Raw genomic sequence first — 5,427 nt, 5'->3', positions numbered from 1 at the left:
ATTGCCACCAATTGACGCGAATCCTAAAGATAGATCTATGGGTTGTGACACACCCCAGTCAGAGAATTTGAACTGCTTTAGTACTTCGATGATTATATATGGGGATATTCTAGATGCATTTTGTTAAGGTAGGTTACCAGGTGTTCAATCCATACGAATGAATTTTAAACACTTACGAGTGTATGATTATTGAATAAATGAAATCTTGTGGTCTATTAAAATTATGGAAATGATTGATTATGATAAACTAATGAACTCACCAACCTTTTGGTTGACACTTGAAAGCATGTTTATTCTCAGGTATTAAAGAAATCTTCCGCTGTGCATTTGCTCATTATACAGATATTACTTGGAGTCTTTCAATGCATATTTCAAAAGACGTTGCATTCAAATTGTTGAGTTCGATAAAGATTATTATTAAGGAAATAGCAGGAAGTTAGTGAGTATGTGTGGGGTTGTTTGGTTTGTATTGGTGTGGGTGTCGGTTTAGAAATAAACAGGAATATGTAGCAGTTATTGTTGATGATTCGATTGTGTTGTAACAACAGAAGTGTGCAAGACAGAACGTGAGGGTGGTTGTTTAGTGAGGAAGGTGATGGTTGTAACCCGTTAGATAGTGGTGATTGTGAGGATTCATTTTAGAAACAAGAAGTATGTGAGGGTTTCATTAAGATGGTGATAGTTTAATGGATGTGTGGGGATGTATGTAGTCAGAGAGATAAAGAGAAAGAGATGGTCGTGTTTGTCATTGAAACTAAAATAATGAATTCGAGATGGTGTTTGAGATGAAGTGGGTTGTTTGATCAACTTATCTGTCAAGTATATGTATATAGATGTAAGAAGAGATATATGATATACAAAATGTCTCTGTATCTTAAATCATGATAATAATAATAATATAAAGTAACTATGAAGATAAAAGAAACTTGTCTGTGGATATCGACTGGTAACAGAATTAAAGAAGAATACAAGTGTGGGGTAATTGGTTATCAATCATAGTACCAATTATTAATAGTAATCCGAATAAAGTTTACGGATGAATGTAATGAAAACAAGTGAAAGTATTATATTGTTACATTATTGTACTAGAAGATTGAAAATAAACACAGTAAAGGCTTTGTCTTAATTCAATTCACTCGTACCAATTGAAAAAAGGAATGTATATAATAATAATATTAATAATATATTATAATAATAAACGTATACAACTAACAGTTAGCAGCCTTCAATTTAAATTTATCTGTCGACAGTTTTATTAAGGATAGTATTTCGTAGTCCGTTGTTAATGTAGTGATGATTAAAAGTCTTCAAAAAATTCTTAAATTTTCACAATAATTATATTTATTTATTTTATTCATTATGGTATAAAATTTGATTATTAACTACTAAATAAAAATTACATCACTGTCCGCGCTCGATTCCAGATAAAATATGAAAAGTGTTCAAATTTATTATTTAGCTTCTAAATATATTTTTAATAGGCCTATGATCCATATAACTCATTTTCGGATCACCGTTTATTTAAAATTACATAAGTTCGAATTAAACTTGCTTAATTAACCATCGAATGATGAACGAGTGCTACTATCGTTTACAGAATGAATTCGAAACCAAATATATATATATTCAATATATTTTATATATATTTATTTTAATAATAAATTTTATTATTACTTATATCATTTTATTTTACAAAATTAATTCTAATAACTACATACTATAATATTTCAAATTATATTAAAATATACGTATATTTCAAATTATATTAAAATATACGTATATTAAAATATACGTGTATCTATTTACAAATTGTTGTTCGTGACTCGTCGGTAATGGTCGAAGGGTAATTGAATACATGAACATAGTTCCAAAATTTTTGAGACTCAACATTATAGATTTTGCGTATCGTGTCAGAGACATAAAAAGATCGAGTTTAAATTTGATCGGAAATTTCCGGGTCGTCACATACCTAAAGGCATAGAACGAGCCTTTGAATCCTCCATATTGAACCTCTCTACTACTTTCTCAATGTATATAGTATGAGACAAGTATAGAGTACCTTTCATACGATCATGCACAATACTCATTCCAAGTATTTGCTTAGCACCACCAAGGTCTTTCATCTCGAACTCATGAAAAAGTAATCTCTTCAACTTGTTGATTTCAGACATGTTAGAACCCGCAAGCAACATATCATCAACATACAATAACAAGATGATATAAGAAGACTTGAATTTCTTTAAGTAGCAACAATGATTGGCTTCACATATTAAGAAATCAATCTTCTTCATACACTCATCAAACTTCAAGTACCATTGTCGGGGTGCTTGATTCAATCCATACAAACTTTTCTTTAGCTTATAAACCCAATTCTCTTTACCATTTACCTCAAAGCCCTTGGGTTGCTTCATATAGATATCTTCGTGAAGATCTTCGTGTAAGAATGCAGTCTTCACATCTAATTGCTCAAGATGCAAGTCCTCGGATGCAACTATAGAAAGTACCAACCAAATAGTAGTCATCTTAACTACTGGTGAAAAAATCTCATTATAGTCTACTCATTCCTTTTGTTGAAATCCTCTTACCACCAACCAAGCCTTGTACCTTTTCTTGCCATCCAACTCATTCTTGATCTGATACACCCATTTGTTTTATAACGCCCTTTTATCATAAGGTAATTTCACTAGCTACCGAGTTTTATTCTTCTCAAGTGACCCCATCTCTTCTTTCATGGCAAGCTTCTATTGTGTGGATTCTTTTGATTGTCTCGCCTCAATGTAACTATCGGGTTCACCATTCTCGGTATAGAGAAAGTAGTTTGTTGATGAAGAATACCTAGGATTAGGCTTGGGCACTCTATTAGAGCATCTAAGTGTAGGAGCAACCGATATGGTTGGACCAGTTTCATTAGCATCCTCCTCATCACTAGAACTCCTACTATGTTCGGATCAATCGCCGCTTTTCGAACCATCATCATCATTAGCACTTTGTGACGCCTCACCATTATTCGGCAATTCATTGTTACCCGAACTCACACTAAAACCTGCAAGATCATCAATAGAAACATCGTCAAAAGCAGTTTAGGACTCCCCGTTTCCGGTTTTCCATAAACCGAATTCTCATAAAAGGTAACATCACGAGAACGAATCACTTTTCTAGCCTCATTATCCAAACATCGATAAGCCATCTCATCCGAACCGTAACCAATGAAAGTACACCTCTTTGTCTTTGCCTCAAGATTGTCTCTATCAGCATCCTTGGTCTTCACATATGCATTGCACCCAAAGATTCTAAGATGACCATAACTCACCTTTTTACCTTGCCATTCTTCCTCGGGAATTCAGAAACCCAATGGTGTTGAGGGTCCCCTATTGATCAAATAAGCTGCTGTATTAACCGCATTCGCCCAAAACATCTTAGGCAAACCGGCATGTAGTCTCATACTCTTAGCTCTTTCATTCTACATACGATTCATACGTTTGGTAACCCCATTGTGTTGCGGTGTCTTCGGTACCGTCTTTAACATCTTAATACCGACCTTTGCACAATGGTCTTTAAACTCAAGACTACTATATTCTCCTCCATTATTTGAATTTAAGCACTTCACCTTTAAGTTAGTTTCATTCTCTACCATATCTTTCCACTTCACAAAGGTATCAAATACATCGGATTTAGCTTTAAAAAAATAAACCCACACCTTTCAAGTGGAATCGTCAATGAAGGTGACATAATAGTGAGAACCTCTGTGTGATTCTACCTTCGTTGGACCAAATACATCATATGAACTAGCTCCAAATTTTCCAACTTGGGCGTATTCCTCGATTTTCCGAAAGTCACCTTCTTTTGCTTCCCATAGGTACATGGTTCGCAAAACCTAAGCTCCACATTCTTCAAATTCGGAATTCTCCCACTCGAAACAAGCACCTTTTCACTCATATGCCCGAGCCTTCGGTGCCATAGAGTAGAATTGTTTCCAACATCAATCGTAGCAACCACCGTGTTTTTATTAAACATCTCAACCATATAAAGTATTCCCTTTTTATGTCCACGGGCCACAATCCTACTAACCTTAACCACCTTCCATTGGCGATTTTCAAAAGTAACCGTGTTATCTTCCTCATCAAATTGACCAACCGAGATAAGCTTTCTTTTTAATTTAGGAATAAACATCACGTCTTTCAAGGTCCAATTAGAACCAAGAGTAGTCTTCAATACAACATTTCTCGTACCTTCAATTTCAAGCCTTTTATTGTTTTCCAATCTAACCTTACCTTGATACGATCGAAAATTCGTCATCAAACTCCTAGTGGGTGAGGCATGAAACGAAGCTCCCGAATCCAAGATCTAAGACTCCACTGAATCTTCAACACTACATAAAATTGCATCATCAGTATCTTCCACGGTAAAGTTGACACCTTTCGTCGGAGAATTCTTGCAATTCCTTTGAAAGTGCCCCTTTTGATTGCAACCCCAACAAAGAGCTTCACTTCGGTCCTTTGATGGATACCTCTTCTTAGACTTCTTCCTACCCTTCTTCTCTCCACAATCATTATTCCTACCACGGTTGTCGGCACTTAACAAGGATCCGGATGATGATTCCCCCGAGTTTCTCCTACGAGTGTGTTCACCAAGAATCAAATTCCTAATACCTTCAAACGCTAGTTTAGTAGTTCCCGTAGAGCTACTAACCACGGTGACCGTACCCGACCAACTTTCTGGTAACGATGAAAGCAAGATTATTGCTTTTAGTTCATTATCAAACTTGAGATCTACCGATTCAAGCCTTGATATGATATTGTTGAATTCGTTGATGTGATCCGTTGCACTCGATTTTTCCCTCATCTTCGTATTGAACAATTGTCGCATAAGAAAAACCTTATTCGCGGCCGTAGATTTTTTATACATGTTGGAGAGAGCCTTCAAACATGTACAAGTAGTCTTCTCATTCACAATGTTATAAGCAACATTCTTAGCAAGAGAAAGACGAATCGCACCCAAAGTTTGGCGATTCAAAAGAAACCAATCGGCGCCATCCATGCCTTCGGGTTTGATTTCCATCAAGGGTTGGTGTAGCTTCTTTTGATACAAGTAATCTTCAATTTGCATCTTTAAAAAGCCGAAGTCTTTTCCATCAAATCTATCGACTCTAAATTTTCCGTCTTCTGCCATCTTCCTAAACTCGTAACCTTGTAATCTAGATACCAATTGTTAGGATTTAGGACCCAACAATAAGAGTGATTTCTAGAAAAATTACCCTCCCACAAAGATAAACGAAGACAATAACAAAGAAAATAAGAACGTGATAATTTAACGTGGTTATATGTAATCAAGGATTGATTACTTTAATCCACGGACCAAAACGTGGTTATATGTAATCAAGGGTTGATTACTTTAATCCACTGACCAAACTAGATAGATTTTATTGAT

The sequence above is a fragment of the Rutidosis leptorrhynchoides genome, chromosome 5 (genome assembly GCF_046630445.1).
Source record: "Rutidosis leptorrhynchoides isolate AG116_Rl617_1_P2 chromosome 5, CSIRO_AGI_Rlap_v1, whole genome shotgun sequence".
NCBI lineage: Eukaryota > Viridiplantae > Streptophyta > Magnoliopsida > Asterales > Asteraceae > Rutidosis > Rutidosis leptorrhynchoides.
Note: the sequence above shows the minus strand (reverse complement) of the source record.